Source organism: Falco cherrug, chromosome 17, assembly GCF_023634085.1.
Source record: "Falco cherrug isolate bFalChe1 chromosome 17, bFalChe1.pri, whole genome shotgun sequence".
Lineage (NCBI taxonomy): Eukaryota > Metazoa > Chordata > Aves > Falconiformes > Falconidae > Falco > Falco cherrug.
In genome coordinates this window covers 4,922,798-4,945,129 of record NC_073713.1, presented here as the reverse complement: position 1 = coordinate 4,945,129, position 22,332 = coordinate 4,922,798, and the positions used below count along the sequence as shown (strand labels likewise).

Sequence of the window (22,332 nt, the reverse complement as noted above, 5' to 3'; positions counted from 1 at the left end):
GGCTTACATGTCAGAAGCCTCTCTGGGTAAAGAAACGCTCACAGGCTGTCTCACCAGTAAAATAAAAGACAAAGCAGTCACTGAAGAAGGATCTTGCCCCCAAAGTGTGTCTATTCTCTCTCACTGTTGCAGTTGATCTATCTTAAGTTGGTCTTCTGTCTACAAGCACTATCTTCTGTAGCCCATCATGGCTGCAAAAACATTGCTTCTGTATATTCGTTATCAGTCGGTTATCTTTCTCAGAAGCAACCCAGCACATTTTGTAAATGCACGCACCTCCCAAGACGTCCTCCCTGGGACTGTGTAGCCACCGTGGTCCTTCCAGCCTCCATGGGCTGTGAGACAAGGAGGTGCTCTGCAGAAAACACCTCCGTGGCTCCCCCAATTTCCATGACACCTTCCCATCCTCCTGCCTCTAAGATAAGGCATGAAGCCATGGGGAGCAGGGAAGAGACCACTGCTTGCAGCACTGCCAGGTGATCAGGACAGCTACATGGACTCATGGATCTACATCATCTTTTCCAGGTTTTTTGAGTTCATATCTCCCAGTGCCTGAGTGAGATGTCCCCTGGCCAAGGGCCAGCTGGCTGTGCCTTAACCTGGACAGGACAGTCAACATGGGTAAGCAAAGGGAAGTATTTGGGAGAGCTGATAAGTAGGACTGTGTCTGGGAGGCAGGACATACGTCCACTCACTATGCTACTGATTTGGACTCATCCTTAATGCTGGATTCCCACCATAGCTGACAGGGGACTTGTTCTTGGGCAGATTCAGATCACCAAGGCATGACCCTGCTGACTCCCAAAGGTGTCCTGCTACAGACAAAAATTGTGAATTGTCTCTCTGTTTCTCGCCCAGTGCCATCAGACTGTATGGGAGTGTACAAAACCAGATGTTCTGGTAACTGGCTTTTACTGAGTTATTTATATCCATGTAATATTTGACGTTTCCTGTTCTATTAAAGGGCTCCAGGTCCCCAAGACATTCTCAAAACAGTAAAGCACAAGGGCCATAGGAGCTCCTGGGGCATCTCAGACAGTGCCTCCACGCCAGGAGTGGCAGGCGTGGAAAAGCAGCGCTGGGAAAGCAGCGTAGAGGCAGGAGGGAGGGATGGGAGTTGCTCTTGACAATTTAATGCACTGAGATAAAAATGTGTGTTCCTATAGGAGGGCTGTCCAGACTCTTAGTGAAGAGATTTGGCACCCAGTGAGCACCTATATGAATCAACCTTAACCTGCATCCGTGGGAATTCACTTGTTCATATGGTTTAAATAACCCTTCCTTTGCTGGATAAGGATTCCCAGCATTGCAGCTGAGCTCAGCTGATAGCCTATCTGGCAAAAAGAGTTGGACAAGATCTGAGCCAAACCCACAGATATTTTTCACCCCTACAATATGTCTAGCACCGCTGGCTGGTGGAGACAGAGCTGCTATCAAATCTCAGGTCGCTTAGATCTTCCAAAATCAGATGAGAGAGAGCTCCAGGATGAGGGAAAATGTCTCATGTGGTCTCAGTTCCTCAGCTGATTGACACGGACTCCCAGCCCAGTTACCACAGGGACGCCAAAATATGGCATGGAGGAAGAATCAGGATCAAAATCCATCTGGGAAGTTTGTTGTTTGAAAGACCACATCCTATGAAAGGCTCGTGCAGCCGGGACAGGGCTGCAGCAGAAACAGCACGGTGGGAGCAGCAGGACTTCCACATCCCTTCTTGGCACCCTCATACCTTGTCCCCAGACAAACGTGCCCAATTTCTCTCTCTGCTTATCAGAATTTCCCTCCCCACCCCCCCCGCCCCTGCATCCAACCGGATCTGAAATAGCAAGGCGTTTCAAAGAACAGCTTTAGCCTTGGTCTAAATGCTCTTTATCCCATCTGCCACAAGGTGCCAGCATTTCAGAGTGCTCCCGAGCTGGGAGCCGGCCGTGCGGCAGCTCAGCTGCCGGAGAACCTGCAGCATGGGTCGTACCCCCCCAGGCTCCACCAGCTCCCCCCAACCCTGCCCAGGCTGTATCGACCATGTATCGACCATCTATCGACTCTGTCTCCCCATGGGTTACGTTTGTTAGAGGGCAAAGATGGGGAATGTGGAAGAAAGCATCTTCCCGGGGAGGTGGAAGTCGGTGCTGTCTGAGCCGCAGGCGACGGTTGGTTCACCAGCTTTGGGGCTGCATCATGGGGATCAGCCCATCGCTGCCCTGTTACGAGACACGTCATGGTGTTCACTGGTGCAAGAAAGGGCACCCTGCGCCACTGAGAACCACAGCTTCTCCAGCTGGGCTGAGGGCCGCCTCTTTCCACACTTGACGAAAATATCATCCTTCTCTGGGACTGTGCAAATGTTTCTGCTGGACCTCTTCATCAGCATCTGCAGGCACTCTGCAGCAGGAGATTTCCATTTCACTTCCCCAAACTGAGAGAGACAAAAGCGAGGAAGTTCTCCATTTTCTTGTATCAGTTATCGCTGCTGCCAGGGACGTTCCCCAGGCCAGCCCTGGGGAGCTCACAGCTCTTTCAGTTCTGTTCACGCCCCAGCTGACCAACTGCCCTCCACCCTGTGCCCTCCACCAGGTCCCAGCACGAGAAGAATGACTTTGTGGGCCCAGTCCTCCTTCGGGAGTCACTGTCCTGGGGCACACAGAGCTTCTTCGGTGTCCCCTAAATCTTACATGATAGTGCTGCCGAGCAGGAGCAGTAAATGTTTCCAACTCAGCTGAGGTTTTTTCCTCTCGTGAAAAGACATACAAGAAATATAGTTTCTCCATCACACTGATAACCTTCTGACCCCCTGCTAGCTTGCTGGTAGTCTCCTGCAAACCTTTGGTAATTCCTCTAATCCTCGATAACGTGCTGATCCCCAGATAGGCACCAGCAGAGTCCATCCCTTCTGCACAGAGCTGAGACACCTGGGACATGGGATGCAGCAACCTGCCACGGCAGCTGAAACCCTCAGTGGCTCCATGTTTCTTCTGTGGTTCCTTAAAAGCACCATTGACGGTGGGCAATGAGCCCCGCGGTGTGCCCTCGGTGTCCCTCAAAAGCTCTTTCTAAAATAAGACCCAGCAGTCCTGATTCACATCCCTTCCTTCTTTGACCACTCCCCTGGAGATGGGGAGATGGGAGAATTAACACATTTGTTTCTAAAAAAATGTATTTCTTTCCCTTCTGGCTTGTTTCATGGATCTTCTTTCCCACACAGAGGGAAAAGGAAGATAATTGAAGTTGATGGGTAATATGGTAAGAACACAAATCCCCTTTTGGTTTGAGGTAAGACAGAGCAGCCAGCTGGTTTGGAACTTTATTATTAAGACCACAACACGGGAGGACAATTTTGCTTGGGAATATGCCTTTGCAATCATGAAATTCCTCACCTCGCTGCAGCAAATCTGTACAAATGTCAGCAGAGCAACCTCAATTTTCACAACCCAAAGCCCAGGCCGAGGACTTCTGTACCTTGAAATAATTTTTACACTTTCCAGTCTTCCAGCATTCTGCTCTCTGTGGCTCCACAGAGGTGTTGGATAAATTTCCTGTTTCACTTCTGGAGCAGCGAGCCACAGCTTTATCAGTGAATATTTAGCGAGACAGACCCGGCTTCCAGACAATACTGTCTCCATAAAAGAGAGCTGTGAAAACGGCGCTATAGAGTAATTACTTTCCTGCTCACCACAGGCCGGCAGTTCAAAACCACAGCTGGAGAGCTGACAGTGTGTGCTCTCTTGCGACAGACAGACGGGGGATGCTCGTAAGTGGAGCTTGTCCAGAACGCGTGCACAGCTTTTTTTCCCCACACACATATAAAATGGACTTCTCAGCTCCAAAGTGGAAAAACAAATGTTTTACCTTATGCCCCCAATTGATTTTTGTTAAAGAACCTATTATCTCTTTTCTTTAAATAACTAAAAAATATTGATTTGTAGTTTCCTGATAATATTTCCATTCTACAGTTGGGGCAAGTCTGTGAATTTTTTTCACTTAGAAAATAAAAATAGTATTTTATCATTACCTTTCTTCAGGGAAAAATTCCAGCCAGAACTTTACATGTGACTTATTACGCAGTGCTTAAAGCATGTTAGAGGTGACAAAGCAGAGCCCTACCAAAGCCAAACCTCAGACTTAGCCCCGCTGATTATTCATCTCCTTCTGTACCATGCCTCAAAACTAGGCTTCCTGGCACTGGGATATACTGGAGGTTGCCCAGTTTAACTGGGGCCATGACAGGAAAGCCAGGGATGGCATGCTGCCAACCACAGGGTGCCACCAGGCACCAGCGGACCAGCAGCAAAGATGCTGAAACATCTGAGATGTGCAGTAAAAGATGCGACAGAGATGTTTCTGCTCCTTTCTCTGCTGCTATGTCACTAACATAATACAGAAGAGCCTAAAAAATAAACATGCCGTTGCCAGATGTTTAGAACATCTGGCCAGACCAATAAAGCAAAAAAAAAAAAAAACCAAAAAAACCCCAACAACAACAAAATAACTGTGAAAAAAAAAAAAAAGGGAAAGAAGGCATATTCATGAAGGCTGCAGGTTGCAGCTTTCCTTTTCACGTGACTTGATGGGACTTCCCACGAAAGCCTCACAGCACATTGACAACACAGGTGTGAGCAACATCCCCACTCCCAGGGAAAGCACTCGCATCCCCGGCCACCAAGCCATGAAAGCTGGGGGGATTTTGACACCCACCTCCCAGGGGCAACCCCATGCAGATCTGCAGCCTTCCTGCTGTATGGGTGTCTCTGATGGACATTTATGGCCTGTTTCATCTGCACATGACATAATCTTTACTGTATTTATAGCATCCCTGGGTGGTAAGGAAGTGTTCTCATTCCCCTTCTGCAAACTCATCCCAAAGTGCAAACAGGCACTGCGACGGGCTGTGGTCAGGTCTCTGCAGCTCCACGGAGATGATATTTGGGAAGTCAGCAGGAGCAAGGCACCGCAGGGCGCTCATGGCTCCTGGCACAGCACCTTGCCCCAGATCACCCACCAAGAGCACGCGGGAACAGAAACCCAAGTGTCCCCAGCCAAGACTTGAGTCCTTGCTCGGATGATCTTCGCTTGGTGGTCGGAGCATAAGCCAATGTCATGGGGTGTCCTTGCACCTGCAGACAGCCCAGCCAGGAAACGCTGCTGGGTTAGCATACCTAAAAAGGACAAATGCCCATCTCAGAGGGCAGGAGGACATGTCCCCACAGAAAGGGAAGCTCGTTGGGTTGCACCAGTGCCCTCAGGCTGGTGCAATCCCACATGGGGACATCCTGATATGGTTTTCTGCTCTGGTTAACCTCAGCCGTACCGAAGTGAGGCCAGTTCTCAGCTTACACCTGGTGCCCCAGCCCACTTTCTGCACTGTTTTAATATCATTGATTTAAGCTCAGACACTGAGCCCTCCAGGTGTAAACCCATGCCAAAACACCCATCTTTTCCCTAGCCTGACTTTGCAAGTCAATGACAGGTCCAAAGGTAACAGACCCCACCCTGGCCCACGCTTCCACGTGCTCACAGCAGCCCTGGCCACCTGATGGGCCTGATTCCACTTACTATTTTCATGTCAGGGCATGCAGTTGCTTAAAGAAAGCCCAGTAATCACGGCTGAAAGGTTGTGCCTGAGTCTGGATCATCTGGCATGATGTTCGTACCTTGGTTGAGCTTTCAGATCTGCTCATCTGTGCACCGTGCCGTGGTGCTGGAGGCAGACAGCAGGATATTTCGTCTTGCTTGGGTTGAGCCTTGCTGCAGCTGGGAGCTGAACCCAATCCTGCAACTCTGCTCAAAGCCGCTGCCCCTGCTGCGTCCCACCAAGAGCATGAACCCCATCCCACTCTTCCTGGCTGGGGACAGGGATCCCTGGGAGCAAAGCCAGGGGACAGCATGCCACAAGAGAGCACTTTCACCTCCAGACACCGCTGCGGTAGGTTTTACATATGTAAATATATACATATATATATATATATATGTATAAAGTCTGAAGTCAGGAGAAATGAATCATTTGGCAGAGGTGGAGCTCTGGTTTGGTGACAGGCGCTGGCTTGCAAGCAGGTCTCCCAGCGAGACTGGGAAGCGGCGGTGCAAAGAAAAACACCTCTGATGGTGGCCGGCTGTCGGATAAACCGGCGGGACTTGGGCAGCGTGTCCCAGCAGCCGGGAGCCAGCAAGCGCGACGGACTGCAGCAGTGACCTCAGTAGGCAATAGAAAGGCAATAGCACTGCTCCTTCCAAGTTAAATAAAGACAGATATTCCACTCAGTGCCTTTCAGCCATCCTTTCTGGAGCCTGCCTATGCTCATTCCATTGCAGTCATTTAAAAAAGGCCCAAACAGAAATGCAGAGAGATTTCTCTACACCAGCAAACCTGATTTACTTGCCACAGTTCCCAGGTCTGAGCTCTACCCTCTGCATCATTTAATTCCCCCAGAGCAAGGGGTTAAGTAAAATAAATAAGGAAAATACAAGCTCTAAAGTTCAGAGAGCAGAAACTGGCTTCTTTGTACAAATAATATTGCTTTCTCTGGGTGGTGCTGCCCTGTCTCTGGCCAGCATGGGAAGCTTCAGCATCCTTCTTCTTGTCTGCTGAGGTTGCTTGTCTCCAACTGGGTCCATCTCATGTTGCCCAGCCAAGTGAAAAATATCAAGTGTATATCTTTCCTTGTCAATTTTGAGATGCATCAGGGCAGTGAATAATCTCAAGCCTTGAAAACTGGAAATCTTTCTGTGCCTTGTGAAACTACCATAAGTGAAACAAGGAGTCTGAGTAAAGCAGAGAACAGTGAGGTTCTAGCCTTGGTGAAAATACTTGCTGGTATTTCCACATGCCACCAAATGCAGCATCTTTCTCTAGGTAACGTTATATTTTCTTCAATATGAAGAAAAATCTGACTAATTATAGAGAAACTGGCTGTGCCCTTGGGCAGGGACAGTACCGTCTCCAGAGCTGGGATGATCATCATGACCTTGGCAGGTGATTTGAACTTAGCAAATAAAAAGTGTTTATGTAGGGTGGGGAAACTTAAAAACAAAAGATCTGTGATCCCAATTATACTTGTACACTGGGAAATCTGGGATCTTGAAATATTTCAGGTAGCTCCAGATTTGTAGGAGGGGTACTTCTTTTCCTCAGTGTTGCTGTTTCAACTGTTGCCATCATTCAAGCCAGCACAGCTAGAAGCTACGGCCGTTTTTCTTGTGCAGATGAGGAATGAGGATGCCCAGGCTCCACGAGTTTGTGGGGTAGCTGAAATTATCACGTGCCAAATCAGCCGGCAATCACAACACCCAGCACAAGGGACTTTTTAGCAGCAGGAGCCACTTCACGGGCACACATACCACTCATGGTATGCAAGTCACTCCACAGTGGTCTACCCGGGATGGGTGGTGCCACCCACTCCTAACCCAGCTTGTGCCCAGACTCTCACGGGAGCTTTGGAATAAGTGGTCTGGCTGTTATTTTTGTAGTATGTTAAGTAATAGGAATAATTCACCCTCCTCCAGCTGCTCAGCTCATGACGTGGCCATCTGCCCAGAGACAAGGTTTCTGCTGGGCGAGGAGGTGTTTTGGATGGCGAGCCTTCTAGGGTAAGGCTCGCCTTTCTCAGGTGTTTAGGAGACACACAAAGCACGTTGGAAACTTTAATAAGCACCACAGTAAATCCTCAGAGGATTTGATATTATTCCAGGACAAAATCTGGGACAGGGCTTTTGAGAGGAATGGAAAGAATTCCCCCCTCACAGGCAAAGCTCTGACATTTCGTGGTGTCACCCTCTCCTGAGGCAAAACAGCATCTTGCCACTTGCCAGAACAGTACAGGGCAGAAGGCAGGAGGGTGATGGTTTCCTTCGCAGACCCATTAATCTGCATGCATGCTGGAAAGGGACGGTCACTGCGCTGCTTTACAGGCTGCCCATACAAAATTTCATGCTGGTGAATGTAAATCTCCACCCTGGGTGACATCACGGCTGTCTCTATAATTACCAGGCAGATATAGCCTGGGCAGGGAGCCTATACGCTCCGCTCTGCCCTGCCTGCAGCTCAGCCGCAGCCTGCGTGGCTCAGCCCTAGCATTGCAACGATCCTCAGCCTTCATCCCAACTCTTGCCAAGTGCATTGATCCAAGTGCAAGCCACATTAGGAACCAGCCTACATTTGGCAAATCATTTTATTCATGGTCGCAGTGTAAGCACCTTTTAGCTTTCAGACTCAAAACCAGCCTAAGTTTCCCATTGCCGGACATCGCCGGCTGTATCTTGGTCCCGTTGAAGTGAACAGCAACGTTGCAGTGAGAGCAGGATGAGGAGCAGCCAGCGATGAGCCACGTCCCCCAGGACAGGCAACTCCACCAAACAGTGCAAAAAATGCGCTTTCTGATTCATCAGTGCTTTTGAAGCCTTGACTATTCCAGCTGAAATATGTTAAAAAAAAAAAGAGAGGGGGGAAGGGGTCATGAAAATAGGAGTATTTATTTTTTAAATAACCAAAACACCTAAATATTGAGCTTTTGTGCTGTTTGAAATAGAATCAAAAGGCTCTTTCTAACCAAATGTTTCTCAGGATGGAAAAAAAATATAAGCATTTGACAACTATCAAAACAGGGCACTTCCAATTGGAAAACACTCGGAAGAACGTCTGAATTCAAGGGACATTTGTGAACCATTGCCGTGCTGCTGCACCCACGCAGCAGGGAGGGTTAGCCAGGCTCCCAAGGAAAGGAAGCCCAAGCCATCTCCTCACTTGCCCATCTGCTTTAACTCCCCTCTCTACCTCCTTGGCTGACTCCAGCGTCTAAAAGGCTAGATGTCCCAATCGTAATTAAATTTCTACAGATTTCGCAAAAATCAGCAGCTGGGTGGAGGAGAGAGACCTAGATTAGCCCCCCACCAAGGAAGAGGCCGGCAGGGCTCTGATGTTACGCCTTCTGCTTGGCGGCCAGCACTAATCAGCACCAGCCCAGCCCTGGCCTAATCTTCGCCTGTCAGAGAGGACACAGTGGGAGGAATGTGATGAGTTAGGGGACAAGGAATACGAGCCCACAGGAAACCAGGCCTTATTAATTTTTCTGTCCGCAGAACATCTTGCAACAGAGAAAGGAAAAAAAAAACCAAACCACCAAACCCAACCAACCAAGAAAGCCAATCGCCACGCAATGCTGTTGCATCCTTCTCAGGGACACTCCTTGGACCCTCTGCTGAAGTATTTGCCACTGGGTGCTGGGGCAGACGAGGACCAGGGCAAGGCTGCAGCCACGAGCCGGACTGCCCTGCTGGGGCGGGTGCCTCTTTGATCCTCTCTCCAGGGCTGGCCCCCTCCTGCTCCCACATCCTGGTGCTCTGCGCTTGCTTACGTTCTGCTCTTCTGTTTCTGTTTATTTGTCCTCGATTGTGTCATTGTCTTAAGCAGAAACTTGGAAAGCTTGCTGGCTTGTGTTGCCTTGCCATCTGGCGGCTAGCTAATGATTACAGTAGCAAACAAAACCCAAACATTTTAAAATAGGCCTGATGAAAGTTCATTTTTATGAAGAGGATAATGGAATGGGAAATGGGAGAGAGCCTGTCTCCTCCCAAGCTGACGAGGAACTGTCACCAAGGCTCTTCAGAGAAGTGGAAATGTCCGATGGTTTTGTATCGTGAAAGTCCTGATAAACAGGGATGGGGAAACTGAGGCACAGGGTCATTTGGTATGCCTGTGGCAGAACTAAAAGTCCTGATTCCCAGGAAATGTCTGCATTGTGCACGCAGAAAATCAGCCAGGGAAAGGTGGCTCTGAGGACAAAGAATCTTGTTCCAGGTAGTTTAGGTTTTGACTCTACTGAAGACAGTGGTGGCCATGCTGTTCCTCCTGGAGGGATCACACTTGCAAGATTTGGCCAGTGAAAAATGGATTCTGGCTTAAATGAAGCGATCTTATCTTTGGCCTCTTTTCCTCCCCCTGAGGGGAAAATGAATGACCATAGCTGCCTGGCTTACCTTCTATTTCCCTGGGTGGTTACGGGTGGTTGGGCCCTATGAATCAAAGTGTCGCAGCAGGAGCCAGGAAATGGGCAAGGATGGAGAACAGGAGCTGAAACCACTCTACCACGAAGGGTCCAGGTGAGGGAAAGCCCACAAAGAGCTTGCCTGACTTCAGCTAGGGACTCAGGGTGGTGTTTTAGCAGCTCCCCAGGCCCTCAGATTTCCACTCCATATTTTCTGAGGCCTTTTTTTTTTGATGGCTCGGCCATAAAAGCTCGGGTTTTGCAGCTGCCATCTGCTTTCATTGCCCTTCTACTTCAGTGGCAATGCGTAAACACAAGGAAGATGAAGGACTTTGCTGAGGGAGGTCAGAGACAGTGGTGTGTGGAGGTGAGAAGATGTGATGGAGTAGAGAATCCGCGTGGATTGAGACTGCTCTTTCTAAAATAAACTCGTCCGACACTTCAGCCACTCCCTGCGTGTGAGACCTGCGCAGTTTCTCTGGGAAACGACTGATGAAGGGAGGCTCTGCTGGTTTGCTCCATCCTTTCCCAGCAAAAGGCCATGCTTGACACAAGCCAGCTCTCCGTCCTTAGCATCCCTTGCTATCTTCAATATTACACAGCCCTTGTTGCCATAGCATCTGAGCATAGTTATCTTCACAATGACTTTGTGTAATGGAGCCATGCTATTATCTCTATTTTGCAGATGGGGAACCAAAACACAGGACAGATGAAGGACAGGTCTGCAAAGTACAGACTCTTTAAAACGGCATGTGGCAAAGCGCACTAGTACTTAATTCCCACGGACTGCATTTCCTGGGGCCAGAGGGTTTTGTAAATCCCACTAGGACCCATTACATCTATTGGTACAGACATCTTTTTGGTAGTTGACTTGCTACAAGTTGAAGAGCTGCCTCCACGGAGCACTTGGTCACCAGCTCATATTCCTCTTTCAGCTCCTGGAGCTTCCTCGGAGCCTCTCTGATCCCAGGAAATGAGTCAAGTTTTCCAAATGAGGCATGCCTGGTCCATTGATAAAGAAGACAGCAATGGCCAGACCAATTTCTTCTTTACTTTCTTACGCCTCATAATTTTTCACTGTTTCTGGTTGTTTCCAGTACGTTTGTCCTCAAAGACAATTCTTGAGAGGTAGCTGGTCTGAAAGCTATTATAAAAATGTGGGTCCTTCCTGCACGTGCACCTTAAAGCTGCCCCACAGAGAAGAGAGGAGGATTAACCCCTCACATTTCCCTGTGTTGGTTGTATCTCTGCTGTATCCCAGCTTCTCAAGGAACACATACAAAGAACTCCAAATTTATCACAAAAGGTCTCAATCTTGCACCCAGCAAGTGCAACAGTGGGTTTTTTTGACTTCAGCACCATCAGGAGATCAATTCATAAAATTACATAGCACTTTCCATGCAGGGATCACAAACACTCCTTTATCATTCCCTTCAGACTTGGGCTGCCTCGGGCCCTAAGTCATTATCTGATCCGTGGAAGCTGGGATATCTTGGTACCTCAAAGATCAAAAGGAAAATTTTGCACGGTTCAGAGAGAAGCGTTCTGGGGCTGCTGGATTTGCTTACTTTGAGCAGATTTCTCTTCCTGTAGGAATCAGTGGGAGCTTTGTCACCGTGATCAAAATTTGTGCTAGAGAGCTTTGCTGCGTTAACTGTAGTGATACAGCTAAAGGGACCATCCCTGCCTTGTGCAGAAACAGTTGTATAAAAGTGTTTATGGCCATGTAGCTCCAGAGTTTTCCTTCACTCTGAGCATTTTACCAGCTCAGGAGTATCCATGCACCCCACAACACCCCTAGCACAGACAGAGCTGCTGCAGCTCTGCATTGTAGCTGTGCAATAAAACCACCACATGAGCAAAGTCAGCTGCACCTGCAAAAGTACATTATTTTGTCACTGCAACCACCCCAGCACCATGATGCTGCCGGCAGAGTGCTGTCAGGCAGGAATCACACTGCTTCACGGGCATCAACAGAACTGTGCTTACCAAAGCCCGCAGTTAGACCTGACCTCCTCTTGATCCGGGAAGTGAAATAAGTTAGTTCTGCTGGTGTGAGCAGTAGCTGATATGGACAAGTGACAATATGTCATCTGGTGCTGCTGGGACATGAAATACAGAGTGTTTTCCATGCATGCAGGAGAGGGGAGGTAAGATTTCCCACCGTTCCAGCATTCCAGTTTGAGCAGCGGGTATGAGTGTGTTTACACTGCGATATTTTACCAGTTTAGTGATTAAGTCACACCAATAGCACAGCAGTTCGGCAGAGCTTCTCTCATGTGGACACAGCCTGGAGCCCTTCCCCATGGCTTGGGCAACTTCCCACTGGGTGTCACTCCAGTAAAACCTGGCCTTGGAGTGCGTGGAGGGAGATGGTCATCCAAGGGCTCCACTGCGGAAACACCACCTCCCCTTTGGGAATGGTCTGATGCTTCGGAACAGGGCAGGATAACAGGAGCAGAGGGTTTACAAGTGCCCATTGCACTGGGACCTTCATTGAACTTCCTTCATCAATCTCCATCAATCCTCCCTTTCGTACGACCCAATTTGGTCTCTAAAACAGCTCCCTTCCTCTTTTTCCTCCCCTCTCTTGCTGACCCCCAAAGCACACATGCACATTTCCTTTTCCTTAAGCAAACAATTTTCAGATTTAAAAGTGAATATTCAGTGCAGGCTGGAAAAAGACAATGTGGCCTCACTCCTTATCTCCTGCTATCTGCTGCTGCTTGTACTCACAACAAGCTGTGAGCCTAGATTGGGTTTACAGTAGATTTCAAGTGTTTATGAGCCACAGGAGGGAGAAAGAGGAGGGGAAATCTGGTCGGTGAGATAAGTCCAGGAAATAGGGCTAGTGACTGGAGCAGAGTCAACACGTTGAGCGAGCAACCGGACACCTCTAAAGACCCAAGGATGTGTGACTCAGTGTCACGACTTCAGTTCCCCGCAGCAAACAGTGCTTAGAGGGGATTCACTTTTAGTTGTTCAGGGGGGGCTTGTGCCTGGGATGGAAAAAGGAAACATCTTGATCTCTTTATAGACTTGGAATATTTTCCAATTAGGAGCCCAAATTTAAGCTACTCAATCCATAGGCAGGCTCCTAAAATAAACTGCTTGATTTTCAAGGATTGCAGAGCACATGCTGGCTTCAACAGCAGCTCACAGGTCAGTCTATCACACTACAGGATTTTATAATGTGTTGTGTAAATCTAGAAGCTCTCTGGGGCCCAGAGCATCATCTGGTCTTTGTTCATATGCCACCTAGAGCAATGTGGCTTAGTACCAACAGGACGAGGTAGTAGCTGTTCACAATGGTCACTAGGATATTTTTATAATCACCTTTTATCCCCATGTGGACAAGGTTTTTGATAGTAACTGGAAAAGTGTGTAGGCTTCATCTGTAATGTTTTTCAAAGACAAAAATATCTGGGCGAGTTATACCAGACAAGAGTAATTCACATTGTTCTAGACAGCTCAAAAGACTGTCTCTAAGCATGGTTGTGGAATGAAAAAGTGAGGTTGTATACCCTTCCTCTGAAAGCCAACTAGATGAAGTCTGTATACCCTTCCTATGAAAGCCAACTAGATGAAGTCTTCATGTTCTGAGGCTTGTTTCTAAATAGGAAAAGACTTGCAAACAATGTCATGGAGGAGAGGTGGTCTGGTTTTACCTTAAAACGTGTGATTTGTGACATATCTTTCATATCTTAGCTACTGAGTGGAAAGAGAGCTTTATGTAACATTTATTTCCAACAACCATCAGCTGCAGAACCCTGGACCACCACATACTTTGCACTGATTTAGCTGAGTTAAAGGTATTCTTATCTGGGTGGGTGGGTGGGTGGGTTTTTTTTTCTCATTTACTGGTACAGCCTTTCGTTTGGATGCAGCTACTCTGTAGTTAACTTGCTCCAGCATCTTCAGTTTTCCTCCCCTTGTTGTCACAGTCCTAACACACATCCAGCTTCAGTAGTGAGTTCCAGTGTCCCAGGGTTGGTGTGGTCAGGGCACCAGAGCTGAACCAATGCTCCAGGCAGTGCCCATGGGGCAGGCACCTCTGAGCATATTCCTCAAGTGCTCTCTGTCATGGGCACAGAAGGAAGCCAAGCCTTCCCTTCTTCACAGGTTTCTCTTTCACTTGTGAATCTCCAAATCCCTGCCTCATCCCCTCCACACCTTTGTTGTCCGAGGCAAATCTGCATTCCTCCCATCTCCTTTCCTTGCATAGGGAACATTACTTTCATCTTCAAAGGAGGCTGGCCCATAAACCACCGGTCAAAATAAAGTCTTACTGAACTCGGTTCTTTCTGTAGTCTCTGTTCTGCTAGAGATGTCCCCAAGGCCCTGCCAGCAAACAGGGATATGCCCTGACATTGAGCCATTTCAGGATACAGCAAATGCTCACAGCAAGCACTTCATAATATTAGCCAGAGAGATTTCCCAAATCATCGCTCCTTTCCATATGGGAATAGTTACTCTCACATAAAGCACCTTTATACCGAAAAGCTGCAGCCTCGCTCGGGAGGAGCGGGCACTGAAATGCTTTAATTTGACTGGTATACTCCAAGCTGTCTGATGATAGTGCGTAGACAAGGCCTGAGGTATAAGAGCTCTTCAAGGGAAAGCCTTTCGTGGAAAGGGCTGTAAAACACCATTTTACAGTGTTGTTCTAAATTTCCTTTTTATTTTACGGTTCATCTAATTCGAAGAGAAACCTTCTCTGCAGAGAAGTGGAATGGGAAACATGCTTCCGTGTCAAAACACTTGGAATTGCATCAAGCTCCTGTTTTAGCCATTTCTTTTGCTTTAAATTACCTCTCTCTTTTTTTTTTTTTTCCTTTTTGTTTCCTTCCCATGCATTCAGCTGTTTATGTTGCCTTTTGGTGGAGCTGACTCTCTTCTCGCTCTCTTCCCTCCTTTATCATCCTTTACCTCCTTTACCATCCACACTGGCTCAAATACAAGGTGAGATGTTTTCAAGAAATTAACCTCTGGAAAGAAATAATTGATGTGTTTGCTTGGTTGTTTGTTTTTCTGTGGACACCAGAGCAGATGGAGCTTTAGAGCTCCAGATGTGTCTTCATAGGCTGCCTGGTCTCTGAGCCGCAGCTACTTCAGGAGCTCAAGCAAAAAATGGCCAGGGAGGCTCTGAGGGAGCTGCGTGTTCCCGTCAGCACAGTGCAAGACTTTAGGGTTTTGCTTAAAGAAAGCAAAAAAGAAATCCCAGAAGGACCAGACACAAAGGGATCAAGCTGTGGAGCTGGACTACACAAGGAGGGGGAGCCATGAAGGAGACAAGGGCAACCTCAAGTTTTACATTTCAAAAAAAGATTTTGATCTTCCCTTCTCCTGGAAGAGGTGCCTCATGTAAAATCAGTGACGAAAAAGCAAAGTAACAGTGAATCTTGCAGTGAACTTGGGGTCACGGCCACTTCTCTTTTCTTGAGGCAAAACTCTGCCAGAGGAAGAGGCTTGCTTTTAATTTCTTTTACTTTTTTCTTCTATTTTTCTAGTTCGCTAGGCAGGTGTTTATGCTGGCATGTGAAAGTGAAAGAGAGTGGCAGGGGCTCATTTGGGATGAAAAATATTGGTATTATTTACTTGAAGGGGCACACTAGGCATATAGGGCAAAAAAGGGTGCAGAAGATGGACCCTCCTCTGAAAAAAGAGGGGCAAAAGAGGGCGCAAGACAGGGAGCACAGGGATTTTGGGGAGGAACGTGCCGAGTGCCGCAGCTGCCATGGCGGCTGAGGGGAGCAGAACAACGGCCATTTCACGGCTGCTCTGGAGAGGTGTGAAGTGCCCTGCACTTCCCATTGGCTGCCCGTGGCCCTTGACCCGCCCTCTGGGGGAGAACGGCCAATTGCAAACCCCTGACGGGCTGAGACTGACAGGGTGGGGCGCTCCTCACAACACGTCCTGCCATTTTGTCTGGCACGGGGAGGACCGCAGGGCCCCGTTCCCTCTGCCCCCTAAGGGCTGCAGGGTCCCCCCCAGCACAGACCCTTCCTCCCCTCGAGGGCCATGTCCCCCATAGCATGTCCCCTTGCCCTTCAACAAGCTTGAAGACCCCTCAGGGGCATGAAGGAGGCCCCAGGCACCATTCACCTCAGATGTCCCTGCCATGGAGGAGACCTCAGCATGACCCATCTTCATTCGGGGACCTCGGAACGGGCAGCAGCCCCGTCACCCGTGGCCGTGGCTGCTCAGGTAAATCTCTCCAGGTGCAGCTGCAAGGGGCAGCATGGCCAACAGGTGTTTTGTCACCGAATGAACGTTGAAGGGGCTGAACGCAAAAATCCCTGTAAAAACGGCATCACCAGGGGCCACATCTCCAGCAGTGAGGTCCCAGGAGAGTGTAGGCTCCGTGCAACGGCTGGCGGGGAGCACTCAGGAGGATCAGAGCTTGCGTGGCCTAAAGGGTTCGCAATGATTTCTGTCCCACTTCTGCCACTAAGATGCTCTCATGGGTCCTAAGGTCTTACCACCCTGTCCTTAAACTTTTCTTCCCACCCTTTTGTCTAATAAATGGTATTTGGGTCAGGAAATGTTGAGTCTTTCATTAGAACATTTGTATTCTGCCTAACCTAACTGCAGGAGGATATTGCTAAAGTCTAGTAAGAAAACTAAAGAAAAAACACATGAACTGAGGACCAAAAGAGCCCAGTCACAAACCAGAACTGGTTTAACAGGAGAGTTACATGGCATCCTAGGGACAGTAAAAAATTTCCTCGAATGTTTATAAACAATAGGGAGTAGAAACTCCAACATTTTGTAAATGATCATGTCTTTCAAAACAAAACCAAAACCCACACTTTTTCTAACTTTCAACAAACAATAGTCAAAGTAAATAGTCTGAACAGTAACATGTCCTCAAATCAAGACAGTTCAGCAAAAGTGAAAAATCTTGTTCCTATTAAGCAAAATTTATAATTCCTGGGACATACATGAACCTTCACCCAACATTCCTTTTTCAAGAATAATACAGAATCTAACAATTATGGCAATTTCTTTTCTCCTATCCCCTCATTTTATCTCTGTAACTAAAGCTTTTCTTTTGTTGTGATAACGATTTTATCAATAATTTATGATTATTTATTTTAATATACCAATCACATTCATCATTAATATTAGACCAGGGTGAAACATATTCTGTTTCAAAGGTGTTTGTCCTGGTAGAGAGTGATTTAGCAAAGCTGGAAGGTTTTCCCCAAAAATATTTATAGTGGTTTTGCTGATTTTCAGTGGAATTTGTCAAAGTGCTTTTAGTTACATCGACTAGTAGAAATGAAACAGCCTATCTTCATTGAAATGGGTCTTTCTGATTTCTCTGAATGAAACCTTTTTGAGATTATAATTTCGGTTTTCCTCGAAGTAAACATTACAGAAATCTCTTTTCATGCTAAAATTTGAAATTTGCCTGGCTTGTCAATTGTAAATGAAAATACACTTTAACAGGTAGGAATTTCCTATATAATTCATATTTTAGTTTCAGAAATATGGTGCTATTATGATGAAAATTAAATTCAACTGCTCCTTGGAGTTCCAGCCATACACAAGTACCTATTATATCAGATGTTGCTTAAAGATAGCACAGGAGAAAAAAACCTTGCAGCCGCAGAGGGGTTCTTATCTCATCCAAAAACTCCCCAGAAGTACACCAGATGAAAAATCAGATGATCATCTCTTCATGGTAGTTCTGATTCACCCTTTCTTTCTTTCTTGAGGGGAAAATTTATGAAGCTAATTTTATTCAGTCTCTTGGACCTGTCTGTGGGATATGTTTGTACCAGCTAAAGCAAGTTCAAAGACAGGGTCCCCGCTTTGGGAACAGAAAGTGGGAAGGTGTTTTGAAGCCCTTCATGCCTGTGAAATTTTGCCCCTTGGTCACGGATGGGTCTTCAAGCTTTCTCCCTCCCCCCCACACAAATCTGGCTGTTGTGGGGGCTGATTTCTCTGGCCTACTGAGGCAGAGTTGTCACCCAGGTGCTGGGTGGTCTTCCTGACCATGGGCCCAGGCTACAAAGTGCATTCAAATTTTGAACCAAGACCATGAAAGGTGCAGGGCGGGGAAAAATTTGTTGTCATTATTCTCCCATAGCATGTGGAAATGATGACGGCCAGTTTAAAAATCACCACATTTTCCTCCTAGGAAAGAGAAACTGAAGCACATAAGTGTGTGTGTGGTTACATGTCAAGCACTGGAACTCCTTTTGACTTCACATACTTTCCCCTTATTTCTAATCAACATGTTGAGGAATTTTAAAATGTAATAAACATTATTTCTAAACAACCAGAAAGTAAAGCTTGCTTATTTCTGGTTTGATGTAAACATTTATAGCACAGCTCCATCCTTAAACAGTTAATCTTATAGTGACCTATTAAAATAAAATGAATTGTGTTATAATTCATCCTAAAGGAACCTCAGGGTTAGTGTATCAGGTAACTCCTGCTTTTGCAGTCCTCATGACGTTTTTAATCAAATTCAGCTGTAATTGCTGGAGCATACACATGCCTCTTTTAATACTCTGCCTACATTTGGGACTCATATGAGTCTGTTTTCTCTTAACGTATCTAATAAATAGAAAACATGAAAAGAGCACATTTTGCAGGACTCCGAGCTTTTCCACTGTTTCATTTGTTCTAGCAATTGTCCGACAGGCTTATGAGAATCAAGCATTTGTCAGGTTCCCCCCCAATCCCACCCCTTGGATAAAATTCTCTGTGGGTTTTATGTCACTGTTTGTGTTGCTAGCACCCTGTTAAAGGGGGCATAGGCACAGGCAAGAGCAGCTGCCACAGGAGCAAACTGGCAGCGCCTGTGTGCGAGAGGGAGAGGTTTCATAAGTATCTTTACAAAATCCCTGCCAGTGATGAATGTTGAAATGTTGCTTATACACAAGTCACCTACGGTTTGTTGATAAAAACTTGAAATGTCATGTCTGCAGTTGGAGCTATTTGTATAAATAAAACTTCTGTAACTTTCTCTGCTCAGGAGTGTAGCGGGGGGGGGTGTGGGTGGTGTGGGGTTTTTTTGGTTTGGTTTTGGTTGGGGTTTTTTTGTCTCCAATGCTACAGCTGTTTCCAATTTGCCAGCAATTTTCTTTTGGGCTAGTAAAGCTCCCAAGATGACTGCAACTAGCCACATGGGTTTCTTGACTCGATTGTGGGGTTTGATTACAAGAGGTAGCAAGCACAGCTCAGGATTCAGGGCAAGTATTTCCCCTGAACTTGTAAGTGCTTAACGTCCTAAGTTTTTGTTAACACCAACCTTTAAAGTTTATTTCATTGCAGCTTAGTAAGTGTGTGCTCAGGGGTCCCTGTCAGAGATTTTTGGGTACGTTTGCTTAAAAAATAAAGGAAACCTGTGGGGGGAAAGGCACAGAGGAGAGAAGCACATGCCTGTTAGCTGCCCCTCAACAAAAATAAGAGGAAGAGGGTTTTGTTAACACAATAGTAAACCCTCGGGGCTCCTCTTCAGCTACGAGTTTTGTGTAATTCACACGTGGAAACGTGAGAAAAGAATGAAAAATGACTTTGAAATGTGATCTGATTCGGTCACTAGCTAGCTCAGTTGTGAGTATGCAGAAAGAGTTGTTCACATCCCCACAGAATAATGAGATTAAGGCTTGCAAATGACATTTTTACCCCAATGTAAGCGATTATTTTTTTTAAGCCATTTAGAAGTGGCAATGCTGATTATTTTTGTTCCGATTCCCTTTCTTTCCTACGCACCTCACAAGTTCCCCCTGTCGCTTTGATTTTTTTTCCTTCCATTAGAAGTTAGCTTCTCCCTAAAATCCCTCTTGCTTTACCTTGCCTAGGAAACTATTTCTCTTAACACAAAAAACAACAACAACAATTATAATAACAAAGAATCCAAAGAATTTCTATATTAAAAAGTGGCTCTAGCGAGGTCCCTGGTCACTGGGTACAGGTCTGAGTCTGTTTTCTTTGGAAATTGGGAGGAATGCTAAATGCCTCGTCTACCAGAGAGTAAATGGTGTGCGGAGCTCTAGGCACGGCTCCCAAGTTGCCCTTTCACCCCTTCACTTTATATGTTCCTCTTATTAAGGAGAAAAATGTTTCAATATGTTGGAATTTGGGGCAAAGCGGGAAGGAGAGAAAGAGAATAGAGCGTGGAAGGACATTTTCCAAATAGTTTTGGTAACCCTTCTGAGGGTTACATTTAAAATTGATGTCGTACTAAAACCCCTGGAAGTTCCTTCCCCAGGTTAGTGCAAAATATTATCTGCGAACCCTTCTGAGATGACAATATGCACCAGAAACACGACCCCGTTGGGGGAAAATCCACCCCTGAATTGAAGATGTGTTTCCTTTCCCTCCCTAAATGCGTTGCTATTTCATAGAGTATTATTAAATAGCTAAAAGGATCTGGAGGTTTCGGCTTGCAGAGGGAAATGCTGAATTCTTGATCCAATAGAGAGAATAGTTTCGAGACAATTTCATCTTGCTTTTCCAGCCATGTGCATCTGCAGCACCGTCTGTCATATTTTCAGTTCTACTTCAGGGGGAAATGGGTTAACTATTTTCAAGGTAAGAGTCAGGAAAAAAAGCTCAAAGTAAGGAACAATGATTTAAAAACGGATATTTGAAACTTCCTTATTTAAAAAAAGGGGATTTAAAGTAGCACTTGAGCTCCACTCAGCGTCTCTTTTGGGCTTGACTCCTCAGTAATATTTTTTTTAAGAAAGTTGTGAATTTTTCTTTTTTTTTCCCTTCCTTTTTTTTTTTTTTTTTTTTCTATAAAGTTGCGAATAGCGCCAGGCAGGCTCATTGGGCGAAGATGTCACATAGCTATGATTAATCTGAGGGAGCAGCTGAAATATTGATAAGGGGGAAAACGGAAATCAAATGAAAAGTAGAGGGCACAGAAGAGAGGGAAAGGAAAGCACGTCCTGGAGCTGCGAGCATTACAGAAGCCCCCTGAGGAAATGCCTGGTTGATGCAGCCTGTCTGGATGGGCTGGGAATTTTAACTTCAGCGCTGCTTTGGATCTAACAAGTTTAATCTCTCCTCTTTGCAAAACTGCAGCGGCAGGGTAGTAATCCAGAACTGGTGGGGAGTTTTATTTTTGGTCTCAACCTGGATCTTTACACACTGGTCTGCCACTGGTTGAGGGGAAAGGGTATAAAAGGTGAGTCATTTAAATAATAGTAATAAGAATAAGCAAGAGGCGAATCTAAAAGTAGTTTTAAGAGGCCCTTTTATATAGCGACTGATGCTGGCAGGGCAATACGATGGATAAATAATCCACAGCAGACTTGGTAAGACTAGCTCCAAATACGCAGATGTATTTATTTATATGAACATGTGTAATTATAAGGGGGGGGGGGGGGGGAGTGCTAATCAGGGGTAAAGAGGGGAGCAGGGGAAACTGATATGTGAATCCTTGACCCTAGAAAATTTACTGGCTAAGCAAAATTGTCCCTCAACTCTGTCTACCCCCACCCCCCCGTTGCAAGTTCAGAAGCAAAAGAAACTGGAATGTGTTAGGAGGGAGGACGACAGAAAAAAGAATTGTACTTATCAGAAACACATTGTCGATTTTATAATCAGTTGCCCTTCTGTGCCAGCTGGCCGAGTAATAAATGCTTTAAAAATCAATAAAAGGGGTGGGGGGGTGGGGGGGTGGTACGTGCAGATAGCGAACTTTTATTTTCCAGAGTTATTGGGCTGTAGGGTTTTTTTTGGGTTGTTTGTGTGGGTGTTTTTTTTTTAAATCAGCAGATGTTTTGAAGCAAGTCCGTGGCGCTGGTTTGGGGGCACGGAGGTGTCCCCCCGGCTGCTCGGCGTTGCTGGGGGCGAGGAAGGGCGCTGAGCGCGGCGGAGGGCTGGCAGCTCCCGGGGTGAGGGAGCAGGCAGCTCCAGCGCGCCCAGGGCTTCTTCATTAACCAAACGAAGGATATATCGCGATTAACCGGCGGCGTCTGGCTTGTGTTACAGCTGGACAAACTGAACTAGCTGCAAAGTTAGGACCCCACAGCTTTTCCTGAAGGGCTTGCAAAAAAGCACCCGACCCAAGAGCACTGACCACTTGCGCACAACTCTTTATGCATATTTCTAATTCTTAGCATAAATTTTCTATAGTAAATTCTGGGTAAATTTCTAACTTTTCCTACCCCACTAAAATGGGACCCCCAGGAAAATGGGACCGTCAGAATAACAGCACTTAGGAGCTGCATGCTAACGGAGAGGTAGGGGGGGCGGGGGGTCGTACTTCTTAACGATGCACTAATTACACTAAGCTAATCGCTTTCTGGCGCTTGCCAAGGGGACTAAAGATCCCGAGAAGAGCGGGGGGCAAAAAACAGTTGTCGGTATTTTAGTGACTGCAGAT

At 46.6% G+C, this 22,332-nt stretch overlaps 1 protein-coding gene across 3 annotated transcripts in view; it reads left to right on the top strand.

Annotated features, from left to right (window-relative positions):
* The first annotated feature begins 20,776 nt into the window (after positions 1-20,776).
* FLI1 (Fli-1 proto-oncogene, ETS transcription factor) overlaps positions 20,777-22,332 on the top strand; it is an 89,385-nt gene continuing 87,829 nt past the window's right edge. For 2 of the 3 annotated variants that reach the window (XM_014278746.3, XM_014278745.3), the window contains exon 1: positions 20,777-21,129. The gene's annotated coding sequence lies outside the window, so the exon portion shown is untranslated. The remainder of the gene's footprint in view (positions 21,130-22,332) is intronic. The other variant, XM_014278748.3, reaches the window with a different exon arrangement.